This window comes from Dendropsophus ebraccatus, chromosome 5, assembly GCF_027789765.1.
Source record: "Dendropsophus ebraccatus isolate aDenEbr1 chromosome 5, aDenEbr1.pat, whole genome shotgun sequence".
Classification (NCBI taxonomy): Eukaryota; Metazoa; Chordata; class Amphibia; order Anura; family Hylidae; genus Dendropsophus; species Dendropsophus ebraccatus.
The window spans coordinates 28,600,828-28,624,750 of NC_091458.1; the positions used below are offsets into that span (position 1 = coordinate 28,600,828).

At 44.2% G+C, this 23,923-nt stretch overlaps 1 long non-coding RNA gene across 1 annotated transcript; it reads left to right on the forward strand.

Annotated features, from left to right (window-relative positions):
- The first annotated feature begins 2,713 nt into the window (after positions 1-2,713).
- On the forward strand, positions 2,714-16,192 carry LOC138793450 (uncharacterized). The gene is made up of 3 exons (XR_011363270.1): positions 2,714-3,622; positions 15,759-15,847; positions 16,018-16,192. It is a non-coding gene; the product is annotated as an uncharacterized lncRNA (long non-coding RNA).
- The last annotated feature ends 7,731 nt before the right edge of the window (positions 16,193-23,923 follow it).

Below are 23,923 nucleotides of genomic sequence, written 5' to 3' on the forward strand. Positions count from 1 at the left end.
CAAGTCATAAGTACTGGAAGACTTGAGATTTTTTAATAGAAGTAAAATACAAGTGTCTGGCGCCAGTTGATTCAAAAGAAATTCTTTTTGCTGGAGTTCCTCTTTAAGTATATATTTATTTCTAATGTCTACCCTGGAGACTTTGGGACATCTCAGGCTCTAGGACCCAGATACCACTATACTCTATAGCCGGCATTAGCGTCTTACAACCCCCTTGTTTTAATTCTCGTACTAGAATAAGATCATAAATAGACGCATAAAGTTTTATCGTTCACAACAGAACTTTGCCGCGTTCTACGTGGGAAAGAACATTTCAATTAAAATCTTATTTATAGTATTTGAAACAGCAAATAAGTTTGACTCTATGTGTTTAAATGAAATTGCTGTGAAATCGATACTGTATACTGATATTACCAGGTTTCTTTTACTCTGCCTGTGGCTCGGTAAGGAGTCTATTGATCTGGAGGAGTACGTGCCTGTACTTGTGATGTCACATGCAGAGCTCGCTGCCTCTTATGGTAAATGTGACAGATTTAGCATGTTCTCCAGACTTCGCCTAACGTGCCTGGCACATGTCTCGGACAATCAATATGCTCCTGGAACAATGCTAAGAGGTAATAAGCCTCATTCATCAAAACCTGCTTTGTTTTTTTCTTCTTAAATTCATACTCGCCAAGTGGATTTATTACCGTCATAAAAATGTTTATGCATTTGTCATTAATGACACGAGCCGAGGCGCAAAAGGGAGCAAACCGCATCCGGTAGACTTGGTGTTGGGTCTATGGTGGGAATAGACGCGGCATAAATCACGGAAAGATAATTAATGTTTGGAGATGAGGGATCTATCTATCTTGCTTTAGCAACCATCACAATCTGCATTTTTTTTTAAAGGAACGTCACAGCCTGATGCACAATCTTGCCCCAACTCTATGTATACCTCCATTAATATGCTGTGATGGGGAGCAAAGGGGGCTTAAAGGGAAGTAGCACGTAGATTTAAGGTGCCAGTGGCTAGATTATAGTAGAAACCAGCAAGACGGAGGAGCAGAAAAGTCTACATTAATTGAAAATTATTATTATTTTTTTTTGCCTTAAAGAATAAGCATAAATCTAGTCATAGCACACAGTGCGTCAGCCATAACCAGGAGCCAAAACGAGACCCACAAATCAAGAACTCAGTGGGCTACAAAGAAGGTAGATCGAAAACCGAATAAGCTAAAGGAATATTCCAGTGTTGGCAAAAAAAGGTTATTCTTCGTATTAGGAAAATGATACATGTTCATAGAGCTCTGCTGGGTGTCATTGGGTGTTTACCTCCATTGGGTAATATTCTGCCCATGTGATGGACACACAGGTGTAGGACCCGTTACGGTTACAGAACAGATATGGTAGATCTGTCGTGAAATGAGCCGTGCACTGGTGCGTCCATCACATGACCAGGGGTAAATGACAGAAAGCCAACATCCTAAAAACCACGAGCAATAGATAATATAAGGGAAGAGTATCACCTGTCCAGATATGTTTGTTTCACTAAATAATTGTATTCCACATAAGATAACAAGTATCCATAGTTATAGCCCTTTGTTATTCCTCCTAGAAATTAAGTAGTATGAATAAATTGACAACTATTGCCATGTTTTTTGTTTTTTTTTTTGGGGGGGGAGTATATGTTTGAGTGTAATATCTGTCCTTCTGTGGCGTCCCCTAGTCCTCCGCTTACCTCAGCCCCTGCTGCTTCTGCAAAAGAACACGCCTCGTCAATGACAGGCCGCTTAGCCAATCACCGACTGAGACAAGACCGCTCCACAGCCAGTGATTGGCTGAGCAGGCTGTCACTTCCAAGATCAATTTTTCTACGGAGGTGGCTGGGGCTTCAGTTATATAAGGGCAGCAACATATAAAAGGCTTGTGTAGCAGAGCCCTGTTTCCCACTTAAGGGCCTATTACACGGGTCGTTAAGAGGAGCAAACGAGCACTCTCAGCGCTCTTTTGCTCCTCGTTCCCCGCTCGCTGCCGCCGCTATTCAACGCGGCTGAAGCGAGCGGATGAGTGCGGCGGGGAGCTGCGGGGGGGGGGGGGGGGGCTGCCCAGGTGATCGCTGATCGTCCGGACAGCCCATAGGATACAGCAGCGTCTGCTGCCGACACTCCTATTCAACGGAGCGACGGCAGCAGATCGCTGCTATATTAGTCGCTTGTTTTTCAGCATGTTGAAAAACAAGCGACTGCAACGATCAGCCGACATGAATGATGTCAGCTGATCGTTGCACTCTATTCCATGGGACGATTATTGTCCGTAGCGGCCGATATCGGCCGAATACGGACGATAATCGTTCTGTGGAATAGGGCCTTTAGGCTGTGTACCGGATTCATTCTCCTCACCAGGCCTGTGTACTGGAACTCTACTCCCCACCAGGCCTGTATACCAGATCCCTACTTCCCACCAGGTCTGTGTACTGGATATCTACTCCCCACCAGGACCATGTACCGGATCTCTACTCCCCACCAGGCCTGTGTACCAGATCCCTACTCCCCACCAGGCCTGTGTACCGGATATCTACTCCCCACCAGGCCTGTGTACCGGATATCTACTCCCCACCAGGACTGTGTACCGGATATCTACTCCCCACCAGGACTGTGTACCAGATCCCTACTTCCCACCAAGCCTGTGTACCGGATTCCTACTCCCCACCAGGCCTGTGTACTGGATATCTACTCCCCACCAGGACCGTGTACCGGATCTCTACTCCCCACCAGGACTGTGTACCAGATCCCTACTTCCCACCAAGCCTGTGTACCGGATTCCTACTCCCCACCAGGCCTGTGTACTGGATATCTACTCCCCACCAGGACCGTGTACCGGATCTCTACTTCCCACCAGGCCTGGGTACCGGATCTCTACTCCCCACCAGGCCTGTGTACCGGATCTCAATTCCCCACCAGGCCTGTGTTTCAGATTCCTACTCCCCACCAGGCCTGTGTACTGGATATCTACTCCCCACCAGGACTGTGTACCGGATCTCTACTCCCCACCAGGCCTGTGTACAAGATCCCTACTCCCCACTAGGCCTGTGTACCGGATCCCTACTTCCCACCAAGCCTGTGTACTGGATTCCTACTCCCCACCAGGCCTGTGTACCGGATCTCTACTTCCCACCAGGCCTGTGTACCGAATGTCTACTCCCCACCAGGCCTTTGTACCGGATCTCTACTCCCCATCAGGCCTGTGTACCGGATCTCTACTCCCCATCAGGCCTGTGTACCGGATCTCTACTCCCCACCAGGCCTGTGTACCGGATCTCTACTCCCCACCAGGCCTTTGTACCGGATCTCTACTCCCCACCAGGCCTGTGTACAGATCTCTACTCCCCACCAGGCCTGTGTACCGGATCTCTACTCCCCACCACGCCTGTGTACCGGATCTCTACTCCCCACCAGGCCTGTGTACAGATCTCTACTCCCCACCAGGCCTGTGTACTGGATCTCTACTCCCCACCAGGCCTGTGTACTGAAGCCCCACGCTACACAAATTTATGCACAAAGCCCAAAAATGAAAAAACTAATTCTCAGTACTGGAGAATAATATTTTCACTAGGATAAGGTCCAGCACATCATTATTATCGGTACATTAATAGTCGATATCAGCTAGGACTATGTGAACTGCCTTTTAACTTGTTTATTAAGCTGTCGTTAATACAACAATCAATAGGAATTGACTTTTTAATACAGTGTGAGAGATTTATGGCGCTTTCCTATAGTGAGATTCATTCTCTTTGTTGCCCATAGCAACCAATCACAGCCCTGCTTCCATATATTATGGAGCTGTAGTAAAATGTAAGCTGAGCTGTGGTTGGTTACTATGGGCAACAAAGAGAATCTTACTATAAGACAGCTTAGTAAATCCCGCTCAATGTGGCACTACCTAGTGCTGGACCACTTTCTTTTGGAAATCCTCCTGTCTAGTACCAAGACTGCTCGGCGATCCTGTTTCACCCTTGGGCATTTCCTTCTAAGCTGCAATCATCACTTTATAGCTAAGAGAGAGTGGATAAGCAGACATTTTTCTCATTGTGTCCCTTAAAGGGAATCCATCACTTGGATATAACAGTGTAATCTATGAGCAGCATGTCATAGAGGAGGAGGAGCGGAGCACATTGATATATTGTTTAGTGGCAAAAGGTTCAGAACAACTTGTCACTTATTTATTTTAACCTCTACTTATTCTATGCTTCGGAGTCCTGTTGGTTGATTGACAGCCTTTATGTATGATTGCGCACACAGAAATAACTGTCATATCTGATAAGGACCGCCCACTGGACTCCTGAGCCCAAAATGAGCAGAGGTTTAAATGAAAAAAAAAGCAGTTCTGCTGAATCTTTTTCCATAAAACTATATATCAATCTGCTTAGCCCATCTTGCCCTACACGATGATGTCTGCAGATTGCATTGTATTTACAAAGTGATGGGTTCCCTTTAATTTAAGTTAAATGGCCCATACCTAAACCAACGTTTTTAGGAAATCTATAAACAAACCAACATAAGGGGGATTTATCATGTCGCTCGAGGGGTCGCCGAAGTAAAATATTCCCATGCACTCACATTCACATTGTTTCACACTAAGACTATGCAAATATTTGCCCCTGGTGATGCTCTCATAAGAGAGGCATGGATAGGTCGGAGCAGTTGGCAGGGCCGCATGCAGAAGAGGTGTGGCCTCTGTGTGCGCCGCATTTTACAACAATTTACGCAAGCTTGCGGGGATAGATTGTTAGTGAAATCTATGCCAGCTCTGTGCACAAGGAATCTGGTGTACATGGGACTTATGTATCTACATAAAATCCTGTGTGCCTGGGCGCTGGCGGGGGGATTTTTAGGACCGGTGTAGGACATGCCACACTTGATAAATCTCCCACTAGGTAAGATTTTTTTCACCATTTCATTCATAGGTGCAACAGGACAGGTACCATATATTCCTTTCCTTCTCTATTTGTCCCCTGTCTACGGAAGTGCAGTTGCCTCCTTTGCCCAGTAATGGGTCTCTAAGCTACTTAAAGGGGTTATCCAGTGCTACAAAAACATGGCCACTTTCTTTCAGAGACAACACGACTCTTGTCTCCAGTTCAGGTGCAGTTTGCAATTAAGCTCCTTTTACTTCAATAGAACTGAGCAGCAAAACCCCGGCCAAACTGGAGACAAGAGTGGGGCTGTCTCTGGAAGAAAGTGGCCATGTTTTTGTAGTGCTGGATAACCCCTGTAAGGGCCCTTGCTAAGGGTATGTGCACACTGAGCAATTCTCGAGGAATTGTAGCTGAAAGTTTTCAGGCAGAATTCAAGCAGATTTTAAGCCCTCCATTGACTTCTATAGGATTCCTCTAGCAGATCTACAGCAGAAAATTCTGCTCTGAAATTCTGCAGTGTGAACAACAGAGCAGAAACCCCATTGAACACAATGGGACTTTGCTCTGTACATATTTTACAGGGGGAATTTCAAGCTGAATTTCAAGCTGTATTTCAAGCTGAATTCCTCCCCTTTTCCTCAGTGTGCACATACCCCAATTCCGCTCAAATTCCACCCAAACTCCGCTTAAATTCTGCCAGAGCAGAATACGCGAGGAATTTCAAGCAGAAATCTTTCAGCTACAATTCCTCGAGAATTGCTCAGTGTGCACATACCCTGTGCACGCGCATTCGGAAATCCCATTGTTCTCTATGGAAGGAGCAATGTTGCATTTACACGGGCGGAATTCCATGCGGAATCCGCCAGCTTTTTATGGCGGAATTCGGGCAGATTTCCGCTAGAGTTGCTCAGTGTGCACATACCCTAAAGGGGAACTCTGGATAAGAAAAACTTGTTTTCTATTAAAAGTACATTAAAAGTTATATAGATGTGTTTATACAATGTATTACTGTATCTGTACGGTTCTGCCACACAGGTAGCTGATAGAAATCCAGAAAGTGAAAAAAAAAATGGCTCCTGTGCCAATTCACATTGTCTCCTGCTCCTGCTGCTATCCCCCCCCTAGGAGACAAATCTTCCATGCCTCTGTCTCACATTGTGTGTGTTTGCTGATGATGCAGACAGGGGGCAGGGCGTGATGTCACAGGAGGCTTGGCTGGATAACCCAATCCCCTGTCTGATTCACCATCTCTGACCAGCCAGAGGCAGCTGCTGCACTAATTTTACTGATTGTAATGGGTGGGGGCTGTGATGGTCACATTAGGGAAAGCATTGTATTCTGGGAGTTGCCAAACCAGGAAAAACAAAAGCACAAAACAGAGCAAAAAATCCCCAAAAATATGGATTTTTGGTAGTTTCAAAACTGGGATAGACAGGTAAGTAATGCGTTATGCTTCTGCAGAAGTTTCATTTTTTTAAACCTCTCCCTGGAGTTCCCCTTCAAGGCCCTATTACACTAAACGATTATCGACCGTATTTGGTGTAATAGAAGACAACCACCAGCCGACATGAACGCTGCCGGCTGATCGTTGCTGTCGTTTGTCTTTCAATCTGTTGAAAGACAAACGACCATGATAGCAACGATCTGCTGCTGTTACCCCGCGGAACAGGAGCGGCGGCAGCAGACGGCTGGTATCTGCTATAGGCTGCCCGGACGATTTAGCGATCACCCGGGCAGCTCCCCATGGCCTCTCCCCAGTCCCCCGGCTCTCACCCGCTCACTGCCGGCACGTGTATTAGCGCTAACAGCGAGTGAGGAACGAGACAGCTCCTCAATATCGCCCCGTGTAATAGGGGCTTCATTTTGCACCCATGTCATAGCGGATGGAATGACTTTTCATACACTGGGCAGAATTTGTTGGGATCTACAGTATCCACTAAACCCACAATAGGAAATAAGCGCACATCCATCTTAGGCGTGCATCGACTACCGTTTTTCCCTCTGAGTCCATAAATCATAATCATTACTAATTTACTTTAGTGTTTGTCTTAAACGCTCGCCATTGCATTTCACTGTCCGCCGTAATGATCATTAAGTCGACACACCAGTCACTAATGCGGCCCCTCTAGTTAATTATTATATCTAATAACTCTCATGCTGGAACCGCCTGCTGATTAATTGCTCCCATAAATCTCTCTAAAGAGGTTCGAGCCACCCATTCCCTCCATGATAAACAAGCCTCCTCTCTCTGTCTCCCAAGACACTTCCATTATACAAACAACTAGCTGTGAAACCATGTCCTTCCTGGGAACAAATCCCTTTTACCGCCGGATAGTCACCGTGATAAAGCAGCTGGTTTAAGCCAATTCTGGTAGTTAAGTAAATATCTTCTACTTTTAACTTCACAATAAATGTTCTGGGGTCACAGGCAGAGAACTTCAAAGTGCGCCGATTCCGCTCCAGGCTCTTCTTTATAAACAGGATTATATCAAGCACAAAAAGGAAGAACCCCCCCCCCCCCGTCCATCCAGTAAATGCTGGACTTCACGCCTTGGTTCTGTCTGTAGTGAAATATAGTTTGATATGTAAAATATAGGATTTAAACCAATAAATGACCGTAGGGTATATTTAAAGGGGAATTTCATCATTTTTGAAAATGTATGTAAAAGCATATTGGAATTATTATACATTTGATTATATAGAATTGTAAATTACTTCCATTAAGAAACCTCAAATCTTCCAGAATTTATCAGCTGCTATATGTCCTGCAGGAAGTGGTGTATTCTTTCCAGTCTGACACAGCGCTCTCTGCCACCTCCTCTGTCCATGTCAAGAACTGTCCAGAGCAGGAGCAAATCCAGATAAAATGGACATGGTCATGACATGGACAGAGGTGGCAGCAGAAAGCACTGTGTCCGACTGGAAAGAATACACCACTTCTTGCAGGACATACAGCAGCTGATAAGTACTAGAATACTTGAAATTATTAAATAGAAGTAATTTACAAATCTGTGTAAATTTCTGACACCTGATGATTTACAAACTTTTTTCTGTTTATTTCACAGGAGTACCCCTTTAACCTCTTAATTACCCATGCCGTACGGGTACGTCATGGAATCCTGTCACTTAAGGACCCATGCTGCACCCGTACGTCATGGAGTCTGGCAAACCATCCATAATTAGAAGGGGTGGTCCGGGGTTGTAGTCCCACCCCCAGTGCACCAAACTACCTCATTAGCATATGGATTAGACTACAACGTTCCTAAAAAACAGTGACTAAAACTTAAACTGTGTGCTTTAGGGACATATCAGAAGGTCAGATGCATCCTTACCTTCATCCTTAAATGCATACTTACCTGCTGATGTTTTGTTTTTAAAACAACAGATACCCTCCAAAATCTTTACAATTATGAGACCAATATGTTGTATTCTATAAGGTTCTATAATTTATAATGGGTTTTCCATTGTGCGCTGCTAACTTGTTCAGGCTGCTGACACCGCAAATGGATAGCCTGATTGATGAAGACAATATTGTCCCACATTCTCTTCCTGTAGCCTTAGAATGGAAATCCTTGACACCAACCTCACCCCAGGCTATAATATTCACACCATTAGGAATATAAAAGAAAGTAAAACAACCACAGAGCCCCATAGTCGCACATTTCTATCATTCAATTATGGGATGTAATAAGAATATGAGGAGTTTCAGTAGAGGAAGGAAATCGCCCCGGGGTAGAGGGGCTCCAGCTTATGGGCCGTGATGAGTAAGCCACAGGTTTTACATGTTCTGCATTACTGCTAATGATCATCGAATTTTATAGGAAACCTTTTAAAAAAATCTTTTCATCCCAAGTACTGTACAAAAGAATAGTCCTTTCAATGGGAAATGTGAGAATCGATACCCACTTAATGCCATTTGTTAATAGAACACTTATAGAACACAGCCAAAAATAGAACCCCCGTCACATGATGATTTTTTACAATTATATTAATTTCATCATTTTTTAGAATCTGATATAGAAAGGATTGTAAAAGAGTACAGATCAATGTAAAATACATAACCAATCGACCTGTCAGGGCAAGGCGAAAAAATAAATAAATCAGAGCATTAATAATAATAATAATTTATCTAGGGGCTTTGTTTTAGGAGGTTTTAAAGGGGTTGTCCAGGCTTAAAGTGACTCTGTACCCACGATCTGCCCACCCCAAACTGCTTGTACCTTCGGATAGCTGCTTTTAATCCAAGATCTGTCCTGGGGTCCGTTGGGTCCGGCAGGTGATGCAGTTATTGTCCTAAAAAACAACTTTTAAACTTGCAGCGCTGTGCCAAACAGCTGTGGCCTACAGTAACTATGCATTAGGCTGGCACAACCTCTCTGTCCCTCCTCCCCACCCTCCTCATCAGTAGGAATGCTCCAGGCAGCTATTCTCCTATTCATCAGCTGTGAGAACATGGCACATGGGTTGGATTGTTAAGGCACCTGTGCAGTTTTCACTGCAGAGGAATAGGAAAAATCCTGCCAGTGGCATTCCTAATGGTGAAGAGGGTGGGGAGGAGGGATGGAGGGATGGTGCAAGTTAGGAAACAGATACTCTAGGCCACGGCTGTTTGACACAGGGCTGCAAGTTTAAAAGTTGTTTTTTAGGACAATAACTGCATCACCTGCCGAACCGACACCAGGACAGATCTTGGATTAAAAGCAGCTATACGAAGGTACAAGTGGTTTGGGTGGGACAGATTGTTGGTACAGAGTCGCTTTAAGAAAATATTTCTGCTTTCTTCCAGAAACGGCACCACCCCTGCCCTTAGTTTGGTTGTGGTTTTGGGTTTGGCTGCTCAGTTCAACCGAAGTGAATGAAGAAGAGTTGCAATACCACACACAACCTGAGGACAAGGGGGGTGCTGAAAGAAAGTAGCTGTGATTGTCTTCCTAAATCTTTTGGATCTACTTCAATTTAAAATTTCACACTTCCCTAACTGACTAATTTTTGAAATCAGAAACGTAACCGTAATTTTACAGATCTCTTAATCTCTGTGCACAAACCTAAAAGGACTATGTGAGGAGCAGAGGATGGCTCAAACTTTCTGTTTTTCTGTGATTACTTCTTGACCCCTCGGGTGTATATCCCAGTCATCATGCAGCTATTGGACATCATGTGTGGGTGTAGTTTGCTGGGGCGTGCCTTCAGCCATCTTTTGCTCCCCACAAAACCTCTTTAGGCAATTATTAGCATTGCTCCAAGTCAGGATAAGACCTACTATTTGGGGTAAAAAGTAAGATACTGAAGACGATGAATTAGGATGGAAAGGATAAGAAGGAAGGAGAGATAAGATATCATGAGGATAAGGAAGGAGAACAAGGAAAATAAAAGAGAAAGATGTACGGGAGGCAGGATGCTATTAAAATCCACTCTTAAAGGGGTATTGCGCTCAAACATAACTTTTCATACAGTATTTTGCTGCCCATGGTGAGACTAACAATTCCTCCATACTTGTTATTATCTATTTAGTCTCATTCCCCAAGTTCTGAGCTGCTGCTTTCTGCTAAAGACACAAAATTCTGTGTGGGAGCTTTTCTCTCCGTCCCCCCCTCCTCCCCCTCCCTTTTAAGACTGCTGATGTAAACAAGTCCCTATCTGCAACCTTGTAGCAACTCTGTATTGCCAAAAGGATTAATCACAGTGAGTTCATTAGCAACTTAACTTAGACTAACCCTCCCAGCATTACAAAGAAACTAAAACGTTGCAGATACAGCCTTCCAGGGACTTGTTTACATCAGCTCGGTAGGGGGGAGGTGGAGAGAAAAAGAGAGGAAGAGAAAGTATGAGTATGGGAAGGGGGATATTATGAAGTACAAGAGGAAGTAGAGAAATACGAGGGAGGCAGAGAAAACTAATCGGGGAAAAAGGAGAAAAAATATGCAAAGGTGAAATGTGGAGAAGGCATAGAAGAGGAGGATGAGAGAGGTACTTGCGGTGAGTATGGGCGGCGCAATGTAGGGATAGAAGTGAGTGGCTGCCCATGGACTGACAGGGGCTCTGGCTGCTGTCATTTTTGTTAAGCTAAAATGATAGCGGCAGGGAAGATGATGCCCCCCCTGGACTGTAGAATCTTCCACCTGAGGCTGAATACTCATTCCGCCTCATGGCAGAAGTGGCCCTGCGGATAAGGTGTCAGAAAAGGAGAATCCGGAGCAGTAAACGGTATACAGTACCCAGACTACAACAAGACAGAAGGGCCGATGCTGATGTTTTCTTCCCCAACATGTGGTTAGAGGGATCTAGGACATATCCTAAACTTGACTCTTATATCCTCATCTACATAATTCATACTAGGAGAGAGAAGACCTGTTGGGTAACACAAGAATTCACAGTCTCGGCATCAGCAGTTTATTCTGTTGAGTGAGTACTTTGGTGGATTTTTTGGGGGATTAGCTGTGTTTTGTTGATCTACTTTTCATTGCCCCCATTAGCCAGAATCCTACTCCACACTGATGAGGGGCAAATACCCTAAAACAGTTGTCTGTGGATGGATGCCTGGCTTTGGTAAACCCTTGTCATGTCACAATACTTGCAACTGAGTTAGATTTTGACGCAAAAGGGGCCACCCTGGTATTTCCCTATTTATGTTCCAGTACTCACAACTGATTGAGACTTAAATGTCCCTGTCGTTATAACTTTCAAAATCTAAATCAACAGTAGATGTGATATAAAGCAAGTTTGCAATATACATTTATTATTTTTTTTAGTTATCATTAAAAACACCACTTCCTGTTTTCTGACTTTTTTCTCTCAAAGGACAGGAAACATTCAGAAAACAGGAAGTCCTGTGTATCCCAGGCCATCTGAGCGCTCACAGAGAGAAGGCAGTCATGTGATTGATGGAAACATTGAGCCGTGACTCTCTGTACTGGCCGGAATTCCTGTGTTTAGTCTGTTATTTTCAAACAGCACAAGTCAGAAAATCTGCCTTCAGGAGACTGGACCTGGATACAGGTAAGTATAGCTGTTATATAGCTGCCTTCAAGAGGCTGGACCTGGATACAGGTAAGTATAGCTGTTATATAGCTGCCTTCAAGAGACTGGACCTGGATTTCTGGTAAGTTCAGCTTTGTTTTACAGCATGATAACAAAAAAATAATGAATGTATATTGCAAACTTGCTTTATTTCACATTTTTTACTGTTGATTTAGGGGGCTATGTATGAGGGTGGTTTGGTGATCTCCCCACTGGTAAGCACCCCTTGGCAACAGGCTTTCCTTCCCTGGAGGCATATCTGTCTATTCCCATGTTTTGAGACTCGCAACTGAGGCTCCACAGACCCCTTTTTTTGCATATTTTAATGTATTGGGGGCAGTGTATGTATGTAGACTCTTGGGTGAGCACTTCATTGGATTTCTTCTCACTGATCTCCCTGAGCTCAGTGATTTCTGTGTTTTGTTATTCTCCTGAATAGTTGGGACTTACGTTTTGTTCTTAGAGAGTCCTCTCGTTACTATCAGTACTCACATTCCTGGGTGGTTATATCTGAGCATACAGTATGGAGAATGTCCTGAATCTGTAGATTTACAGTAGATTACCACATAGAGATTTATAGCTCAGCACATTTATGAGCCGGCAGCAGGAGAACTTTTGTCCGTACTTGTTTGTATTTTTTTCCCCCTTTGTCGCTGGAGTCCACTTGTGAGTGAAGTGCTAATAAATTACAAGTAGCTTGTTTTGGATTAAATGTATTAAGGGCATGTTTCTGGTCCCTATAGACTATCTATGAGATGGAAGTGATGGAGTGTGTAATCAGAGTAAACTGATATACAGCACAAAAGGTCACAATCCTACAAAACCAATAAAAGCGGAGTAGAGTTCCTGAACTCCAGCCATAAAGGAAGGTTTTTAGGAGTTTTAAATACAAACTCTACAGCAGGGTATAGTACTTGGTTTTAGTTTATTAAGTGTCAGTGATCCTGTCCTTATAGGAATAGGTCTGGCATGAAATACAATTTTATAACTGCAGGGTTATAGTACTTACCAAGTATACGATTACATAGCTCCCAACCGTCCCAGATTCCGCGGGACAGTCCCGTTTTCGGGGTGCTGTCCCGGAACGGCACCCAGTGTCCCGCATTATATGTGGCCCAACCAAAAAAACAATAAACCAGTAACTCACCTGTCCGCCGGTCCCAGCAGCTCTTCTCCCGGCAGGGCGTGCACTCCTGTCATTCTCCGGGGCGAGCAGCGGGATATACAGACACTGACTGTACCGGAAGTGACCTGCAGCCTCTGTCATGAATTACTTCCGGCACAGTCAGTGTCTGTATACTCTGCTGCCCGCCCCGGAGGATGACAGGAGTGCGCGCCCTGCCGGGAGAGGAGCTGCTGGGTCCGGCAGACAGGGGAGTTACTGGTTTATTGTTTTTCTGGTCGGGCCACACAAATGGGGGGATTGGCTACTATGTGGGGCGCTATATGGAAGGATTGGCTACTATGTGGGGCACTATATGGGGGATTGGCTACTATGTGGGGCACTATATGGGGGATTGGCTACTATGTGTGGCGCTGTATGGAGGGATTGGCTACTATATGGGGGGATTGGCTACTATGTGGGGCACTATATGGGGGGATTGGCTACTATGTGGGCACTATATGGGGATTGGCTACTATGTAGGGCACTATACGGGGGGATTGGCTACTATGTGGGGCACTATATGGGGGAATTAGCTACTATGTGGGGCAATATATGGGGGGATTGGGTACTATGTGGGCACTATATGGGGGCATTGGCTACTATGTGGGCCACTATATGGGGGCATAGGCTACTATGTGGGGCACTATATGGGGGCATTGGCTACTATGTGGGGTACTATAAAGGGGAATTGGATACTATGTGGGGCACTATATGGGGGCATTGGATACTATGTGGGGCACTATGTGGGGGATTGGATACTATGTGTGGCACTATTGGGGGGTTTGGATACTATGTAGGGCACTATAATGGGGGATTGGATACTATACAGGGCATTTTGGGGGGGATTGGATACTATATCGGGCACTATTCAGTCAGCAGCATGTGGTGACTGTAAAGGCGTGGCTATGGAGGTTTGCTATGGGGGCGTGGCTATGGAGGGTCACTATGGGGGCGTGGCTATGGAGGGTTGCTATGGGGGCGTGGCTATGGAGGCCCGCTATGGGGGCGTGGCTATGGAGGGTCGCTATGGGGGTGTGGCTATGCGGCGCACATGTCCCTCTTTGCTCTTTGCAAAAAGTTGGGAGGTATGCAATTAGCATATGATTGAAGTAGGAATTTTTATTCTTCAGGGTAGCGTCACACACACCGCATCACATTTTTCTGCAGCAGATCCGCAGCAGATTTGATCTAAATAACTGAACGCAGCATCAAATCCGGATCTGCAGCAGATTTAATGGTGCAGATTTGACTCTGTGTTCATTCACTTAGTCAAATCTGCTGCGGATCTGCTGCGGATCGGCAGCAGAAAATCCACTGCGATACGGTACATGTGAAGCTACTCTAATACCCTTAGGGTGCATTCAAACATACAGGATCTGCAGCAGATTTGATGCTGTGTTCAGTTATTTAGATAAAATCTGCTGCTGATCCGTGTACAGGGAAGGTGTGTCTAGTGGTGGTGTTACAGTGTGGGCAGGAGTGTCTAGTGGTGGTGGTGTTACAGTTTGGGCAGGTGTGTCTAGTCTTGTGGTCTTACATTGCGGGTGGGTGTGTCTAGTGATGATGGTGTTACAGTGTGCAGGGCAGGTGTGTCTAGATAGTGGTGGTGGTGTTACAGTGTGCAGGGTAGGTGGGTCTAGTGGTGGTGGTGTTAAAGAGTGGGCAGGTGTGTCTAGTGGTGGTGGTGTTACAGTGCACAGAGTAGGTTGGCCTAGTAGTGGTGGTGTTACAGTGTGGGCAGGTGTGTTTAGTGGTGGTGGGGGTGTTATAGAGTCCGCAGGTGTGTCTATTGTTAGTGGTGTAACAATGTGGGCAGGTGTGTCTAGTGGTAGTGGTGTTATAATGTGGGCAAGTGTGTCTAGTCAATACATAACTACCCTACACATGATGAATGATACAGTAAAAAGCCCATCAGTAACATCAGTAACCCGGTCATTGTGCCTCTGTATCCACAGCATAGGCCTAACTAATACTTCAAGGACGACAATGCTCCAAGTCATCAAATTCACAGCATTATTAGGGAATGGCTGCTGGAGACTGGGGGACTTCACTAGAGATGATCGAACAGGGCCGAGGTTCAGGTTCGTACGAACCCGAACCATCGGCATTTGACTCCCGCTGCCTTCCCGCTCCGTGGGGAAGGTGGAGACAGCCCGAGTACTGCCTGGAAAACAGGGATACAGCCTATTACCTAGGCTGTGTTCCTGTTTTCCAGGTGGTACTCAGGCTGTCTCCACCTTCCCCACAGAACGGGAAGGCAGCGGGAGTCAAATGCCGATGGTTCGGGTTCGTACGAACCTGAACGTCGGTTCTGTTCGATCATCTCTAGACCTCACATGGAGCGGCCTGCATTTTCTCCCTAACTGAATCCCATTGAAAACCTAGGGATCAACTGAGTTGCAGCAGACAATAAGCCAACTTGTGAACAAGCTGTAATTGATGCTCAGGGGTACATGACAAGTTATTGACGCACTGACGTTTGTTGTTGGGGTACATGTTAGCTTTTGTTTCAATAGATAGTGAGAAATCCCCATTGCTGCTTAAAAGCCCTACTTTCATGATAGAATATCACTGGAGCAAGAACTTTTTACGTTTTTCATAAATTTTACCTACAATCCAACTATTCCTAACTTTTTGTGAGTATTGTATATTAATCTATGTTGTTGTTTTTGCTCCCAGGCCACTGAGCATTCACTAGAAGATGTCACTTCCCATCTTGTGCTGTGTACACTGGGGACTGGGTAAGCAGTCATCTCAGAACCACAAGGGTAAGTAGAATCGGGATCTTTCCAAAACGAATAAAAAAAAAATTAATTTCCAGAACTTTTGAGAAATTTAAAAACAAATTTAATTTGCGGCAAATTAAATCGCTCTGCTCTAGTTATCAGAATTTTCAGTAACTTTTCTCTGAATAAATTATACTTTCTATCTCATAAAGACTTTGAGATCTTCGCCTCCCTGCGATTAGCTGTGATCCATCCTGATTAGCTGGTGTATCCCCGGCAGCCACTCACTGACGATAAGAGACTCACGGATGATAAGACAGACAGCGCTGACTGTATCTGCACACACATTCTCCTCTCAGGTGTTTCTATGTCTTCCTCTACTTTGTTTTTGACGTCTTAATTTTTATTTCTCTTCTATAGAATAAGTATAATCCTATGAAGTATAGCTCTCGGAATCTTCTTCTCGCTGTTTATATAATGGCCGAATTTTTTGCAGCACTTTGTAGAGATCATCACTCATATCAGTCCAGTCTGTAATCTGGCCCCAATCTAATCACTTTATTGGAGTAAGGAAGGTCTCTGTAGTACCAGAAGGAAACCCACACAGACATAGGAACACACAAACTCCAGGTAGATGTCGTTCTTGGTTGGATTCAGAACCGGTACTCTAGATCTGCAATGGAACAATGCCACCAATCCATCGTTAATAACTATTGCTATCAGTCCTATGTTACAAACATATGCTATGACCTTTTCTAACAATGTACAAATCTTAAAGGAGACGATTGTCCAGGGGCAAAATTTTTCTAAAAGCAGGGGCAGGAGGAAGATTAAAAAAAAACTGCACCAATTTTCCACTTGCCTCTCCAGCTCTGGATTGCCAATCGGGGATCTCCGCCATGCTTTGGGATCTCCACCAGAGCCAAAGTTATGACCCCAATGATGGACTGGCTGCTCATACAGTGACTGGAGCAGGTTCCCGCTGCAATCACTGACTGGCTGAACATGCAATCCTTCAGCTGGGATGGGCATTCTCCCCTGAGTCGTGATGTCATCAAACTCTGGGGAAAATGCCTTCCGGTAGGGGTCCTGGGGACGGTCACGAAGCTCATTGTGGGAACAGGGAAAGGAAAACAAAGGTTGCTTGTTATTTTCTCCCCTTTTATTGATAGTTTGGTTAAAAGAAAAAAAAATCCAAAGCTTTATGCTGTGTAGAGGCATGCTGAGTGTTATTCCATGTGCCACCATATGGTGCCTCTATGCAGGACTGTGTTACGAGGGAATTGTCCTCTACATGTAGTAGCATAGCGAATAGCTCCATAAAATCAGATGTCCCTCCTTATCTAATAATGTAATAAGTGTAATATTATACAGATGTGTCCCCATCCTCCTGTTGCTTTGTCATTCACGCGTCATGAATATTCTTAATGAAGCAACTGGAGGGTGGCCACATCGGTGACCAGAGGGGTAAAATATAATATCTTTCCCAGTGCAATGAACACTCTTGCTAGCATATCCATACAATCTTTCCCCAAGATTTCCCCAAAACATCCTAGTAAAATACATAAAACACCATAAGCAAAGTATTTTTATTTTCTCCTCTATTGGCATTTTTGGATTTTCAAACTGCAGTGTGCTCTATGTATTGCTTTTTCTTTATCATTTTTATATATGCTTGTCTATAGAACAAAAAAAAGACTAAAATGTTTCACTCCCTAGATGCTGTAGTCAATAGGGACCACGGCATCTAGGGAGTTATACGAAAGGAGTTTATCCTTTCCATGTTCCAATGAGCAGCCTTGCCATGTAATCATAGCTCATCTGCTTTCTTGGCAGTCAGGGGCCTTCTGAAATGGCTTATTGCAGTTCCTGGGGGGAGGGTAGATACTCTATCCCGATCATCTTATATGGGTGAAACCACTCCCATGCCAATGGCCATGCAATAGAGTACCTGCCCTTCCTTGTCCCTGTCTCGGATTTTTTTTTTACCTTTAGGCTGGGTTCACACACAGTATATTTGAGGCTGTATTTGGTCCTCATGTCAGGTCCTCATAGCAACCAAAACCAGGAGTGGATTGAAAACACAGAAAGGATCTGTTCACACAATGTTGAAATTGAGTGGATGGCCGCCATATAACAGTAAATAACGGCCATTATTTCAATACCACAGCCGTTGTTTTAAAATAACAGCAAATATTTGCCATTAAATGATGGCCATCCACTCAATTACAACATTATGTGAACAGAGCCTTTCTGTGTTTTCAATCCACTCCTGGTTTTGGTTGCTATACAGCCTCACAAATACAGCCTCAAATATACATAGTGTGAACCCAGCCTTAAGATGAGACAAGGGAGGAAGTGGAGCGCTGGAGAGTGAGGAACAGTAATATTGTTTTGCTCCATGAATAACCTGTAATTACATTTTTTTCCAAGTGAGTGTATCGAGGCCCTGCACCTTTTTGGTGTAATTTTGGCGAAAACGTTTGCTCATTCATGCTAAAATTTGTGACTTTTTGAAAAACAATGCCATTTTGAAATTATTGAATTAATACTGTCCCAATGTAGCATCTGAAGACAAATCTATGAATTGTGACAATTTGATTTAGCTGGAAATTTACCACAAATAGACTCCAACCCAGAGCAACTCAGCTGTCAGCCTTCACCTCAGACCTTTGTTTTTGTACAATTGTTAAAGATGCACAAAATTTATCAAGGACTGTGCCAAATTTTAATCAGTCACATGATCCAAAGAGAACTTTTACAGATAGACAAGACATCAAAAACACCACATGCGATAAATTCTCCCTATAGCATTGTAGAGAATATGGAGGAAAAAAAATGGAAAAAAAACCCCCCAAAACTGAATTGCATTGGGTAGGGGGTTAAATATTTATAAAATTAATAACGCCACCAAAGTGCTTGTAAAAAAAATAAAAAAATAAACATTATAAAAACCATTTGTGCAACAATTGTGCTAGTGAGGAAGCCTGTAGCCGATTCTGGAATCTGCCGGCCTCACTCTCCATTTTCGAGTTCTGTGACATCATGATTAATGAAAAGCTCATTAGTAAATGAAAAGACCACATGTGTCTCCTGGATGAGAAGCAACATGGGAGACGCTGTAATTAATGATGTACCCCAGCCAGGACTTCTGCAGCTTCCTACACCAGATATAGTAAGTAACCGTTGTAGGTCATGACTTGCAGACTGTACATTGTACAACATTTTACTGATTTTTAGATTTCTACAATTTTGTTTTTGCAAAATATTAAACTTTCTCTGCATTTCATTAGTTAGGTAATATAATAATTTTATCTCCCGCTCTCCCTTATATGACTAACCCCTTCAAGACAGAGCCCTTTGATGCACAAAAGTCCGGGTCAGATAAATGCAATGTTCCTCCCCGCCTTCTAAGAGCCATAGCGCTTTTATTTTTCCACCTACAGGGCTGGTTGGGGTGTCATTTTTTGCGCCATGATCTCTAATTTTTATTAATATCATACTGGTGTAACAGAAAATTTTTGATTGCTCTTTATAATTTTTTTTGTGATATATAATTTAATAAAATCAGCAATCCTGGTGTTTTATTTGTTTGTTTCCGTTTACGCCGTTCACCATGCAGAAACAATAATGTTATATTTTAATAGATTGGACAATTCCGCACGCTATGATATGTAATATGTTAATATATTTTTATATATTTTTATTTTTATAATGGGCAAGGGATGCTTTTTAACTTTTATTGGGAGGTTGTTTTAAAAATAATTAAAAAAAACTTTTTTATTACACTTTTTTTTTTTACACTTTTAATTACTGTAGAAGATGCAATCATTAGATTGCATATACTGATCTAGGCTATGCCATAGCATAGCATAGATCAGTGTTATCGGCGATCTATGTATAGAGCCTGCCTGAGAGCAGACTCTACATATAGATTGCCGATCCAACAGGACGGAGGTAAGGAGCTTACCCCCAGCTGTCGGCACAAGCGATCACTCAGTGACAGATGCTTGATCGCAGCTGACTCACTGCAGCGCTCCCGCTCACATCAGGAAGCCCCCGTCAAAACTGGAACGTATATATACCTTCCTACTGCACGGGGTATATGCAGTAGGAACGTATATATACATGTTACTGACGGGAAGGGGTTAATAATATAGGAATTCTGTGTGTGCCATTGGACCGCGCAATAAAAGTGATCGGCGATGGATGGTAAATACAAATCCATTAGTCTATCAGGAGAAGATTCATCAATGACATGACATAATATCACTAAAGTAAACCTGTCACCTTGAAAAAAAAATGTTGAAATATAAGCAACAGCCGCAGACTTTTTAAATGCTGGAAATTTATTAAACTGACAGCAGATGGTGCTGTGTTAATTGTTAATGTTTATTAATTTGTATAGTAGCTCTTCTAGTGTAATATACTGATCTTTCTGGTTATGAGGTCATTCTTCTTCCACATATTATCCATCTTGATGGTTTATGGAAGTCCCAGGTAAACAGTTAAAGGGGGTACCATGGAACAAAGTTGGTAAAATCATATGTGTTCCAGATACATATATGTAAAGGAGAACAAATGTGCTCGTTTTAGTCAATAGATTACATCCCTGTACAAATTTTTGCCCTCGTGGATCTTATTCTGGTTTCCTCTCTAAGGCTGGGTTCACACTATGTATATTTCAGGCTGTATTTGGTCCTCATGTCAGGTCCTCATAGCAACCAAAACCAGGAGTGGATTGAAAACACAGAAAGGCTCTGTTCACACAATGTTGTAATTGAGTGGATGGCCGCCATATAACAGTAAATAACGGCCATTATTTCAATACAACAGCCGTTGTTTTAAAATAACAGCAAATATTTGCCATTATATGGCGGCCATCCACTCAATTACAACATTGTGTGAACAGAGCCATTCTGTGTTTTCAATCCACTCCTGGTTTTGGTTGCTATACAGCCTCACAAATACAGCCTCAAATATACATAGTGTTTACATAGCCTTAAACTGTGACCTTGCTATTGCCATGTTAGGGTATGTGCACACTGAGGAAAAGGCGAGGAATTGAAGCAGTGTGAACAATAGAGCAGAAAACCCATTGAACACAACGGGATTTTGCTCTGTACATATTTTACGGGAGGAATTTCAATTCCTCACCTAATTCCTCGCCTTTTCCTCAGTGTGCTCATACCCTAACAGCAGTAGCGGATTATAACAAGTCCTTTTGGGCGGTAGCCCGGGGCCCAGAGCTCCTGGGGGCCCGTGGCCACCCAAAAACAGTTATACTTTCAGTGGTGTATTGTCTCCTGACTACACTTCTGCCATGATTTGCAAAAAAATACCTGCTTTTTTTTAACCAATTTTGCACACATCAGTGCATCATGACATTATCTATCCTCTACTATGAACACTACGCTAGTGCTGCCACAGTAAGGGTACTATTACACGGCACGAAAATCGGCTGAATCGGCCCGATTCGGCCGATTATCGCTCCGTGTAATAAATACAACGATCAGCCAATGACAACGATCATCAGCTAATCGTTGATATATGTTAGAACCTATATTTGTCGGGCGCCGACTGTAATAGCGGTGCGTGCCCGACGACTGATGATATACATTACCTATCCACGCTCCAGGGCTGCTCCTGCGGTCCGCTTCTCCCCGGGTCCCGCGCTCTAGCTTCAGAGCGGCCTGTCAGGTGACAGGCCGCCTAGCCAATCACAGGCCGCAGCGGTCCCGGCCTGTGATTGGCTGAGCGGCCTGTCAGCTGAAAGGCCACTCTAAAGCTAGAGTGTGCGGGACCCGGGGAGAAGTGGACCGCAGGAGCAGCCCTGGACCATGGATAGGTAAAGTATACAGTTTAAGCAAGGACTGCAAGGATATCGGTAACTATGTCCTTGCAGCCCTTGTTAAATGATTATCGGGCCGTGTAATAGGCCCAGTAAACGAGCGCCGATCTAGCAGATCGGCGCTCGTTTACAGGTAGTATCGGGCCCCCATCGGCCCGTGTAATACCACCCTTACAGTGGGGAGGGGGGGCCCAGGCTTGGTAAACAGCCTGGGGCCTATGGTAAAGTTAATCCGCCCCTGCCTAACAGCGCACACTTTCCTACAATCCCCCTTGCTTGCAGGCTCAGTGAAGACAAACTGCCAGGACTTCCTGGAAATTGCAGTTGAATTGAGCATGCCTGGCCCTTAAAGGGGTATTCCCATCTCCCCTAAAGGCTTGCTGCCCCTCTCTGGCCTGTTTAAAGGGGTTGTCCGGCGATAAAAAATTATTCACAGAATAACACACATTACAAAGTTATACAACTTTGGGCTGGGTTCACACACTGTATACTTCAGGCTGTATTTGGTCCTCAAGTCAGGTCCTCATAGCAACCAAAACCAGGAGTGGATTGAAAACACAGAAAGGCTCTGTTCACACAATGTTGAAATTGAGTGGATGGCCGTCATATAACGGTAAATAACTGCCATTATTTCAATATAACAGCCGTTGTTTTAAAATAACAGCAAAAATTTGCCATTAAATGACGGCCATCCACTCAATTACAACATTATGTGAACAGATCCTTTCTGTGTTTTCAATCCACTGTTTTCATCCTGTTTTCATCTGTTTTCATCCTGGTTTTGGTTGCTATACAGCCTCACAAATACAGCCTCAAATATACATAGTGTGAACTTAGCCTTGTAATGTATGTTATGTCTGTGAATGGCCCCCTTCCCCGTGTTTCCCCCCACCCACGCTAGACCCGGAAGTGTGGTGCATTATACTCACCGCATCTCGTGTCGTCCACGGTCTCCGATCCTCAGCAGTGACGTCTTCTTCGGGAGGCCGGCGGATCTTCTCGAGTGCCGGCCGCCCTCTGCAGCGTCATCCGAAGCTCAGCCGCGATTGGCTGAGCATAACTGTGCTCAGCCAATCGCGGCTGAGCAGCTGATGACGTGGCCGCGTCATCAGCCGCTCAGCCGCGATTGGCTGAGCACAGTTATGCTCAGCCAATCGCGGCTGAGCTTCGGATGATGCTGCAGAGGGCGGCCGGCACTCGGGAAGATCCGCCAGCCTCCCGAAGAAGACGTCACTGCTGAGGATCGGAGACCGTGGTCGGCACGTGACAGGTAATGTATAGCGCACCACACTTCCGGGTACACGGGTGGGGGTGGTGGGACACGGGGAAGGGGGCCATTCACAGACATAACATACATTACAAAGTTGTATAACTTTGTAATGTGTGTTATTCTGTGAATAATTCTTTACCGCCGCACTACCCCTTTAAGGCGGCTGGAGGTGATCGAAATGCTGAACACAGCCTAAGTGGGCGAGTTACACAATTTGACTTTAATGGGAGTTGTGCACATGGCATAGCCAGCTACATGGGGTTATGCTATTTGTACAACTTGCATTAAAGTAAAGGGAAGTTAAGCAAATTACTGTGCATACTGTTCCTCACTTTCTTTTGCTGCTCTCAGCTTTCTGACCCCCTCCAGTGGCTCTAAAGGGGTTATCTTTTTCTTTCAAATCAACTGATATCAGAAAGTTATGGTGCGTTTACACGTAACGATTATCATGTGAATTTGCGCGATAACGATCAAATTCGAACGATAATCGTATGTGTAAACGCAGCGAACGATCAAACGACGAACGATACATCGCTCATTTTGATCTTTCAACATGTTATCAAATCGTCGTTCGCAAAAAATTCGCAAATCGTTCCGTGTCAACAGTCGTTCGCCAATTTAACCAATGTGTGAGATAGGCTTAAGCGTTCGCAAAACGATCGCAAAACGAATTTTCCGTACGATATATCGTACCGTATAAACGCTGATCGTTATGAAAAAAAAAATCGTTACTCCGACATGGTTAATCGTACGATCGGGCCAATTATCGCTTCGTGTAAACGCACCATTACATAGATTTGTAATTGTCTTCTATTAAAAATCTCCAGTCTTTTCATACTTATCAGCTGCTGTATGTCCTGCAGGAAATGTTGTTTTATTTTCAGTCTGACACAGTGCTCTCTGCTGACATCTCTGGCCGAGACAGGACCTCTGTCTCGGTTTTCTATGAATCCCCCATAGAAAACCTCTCCTGCTCTGGACAGTTCCTGTCTCGGCC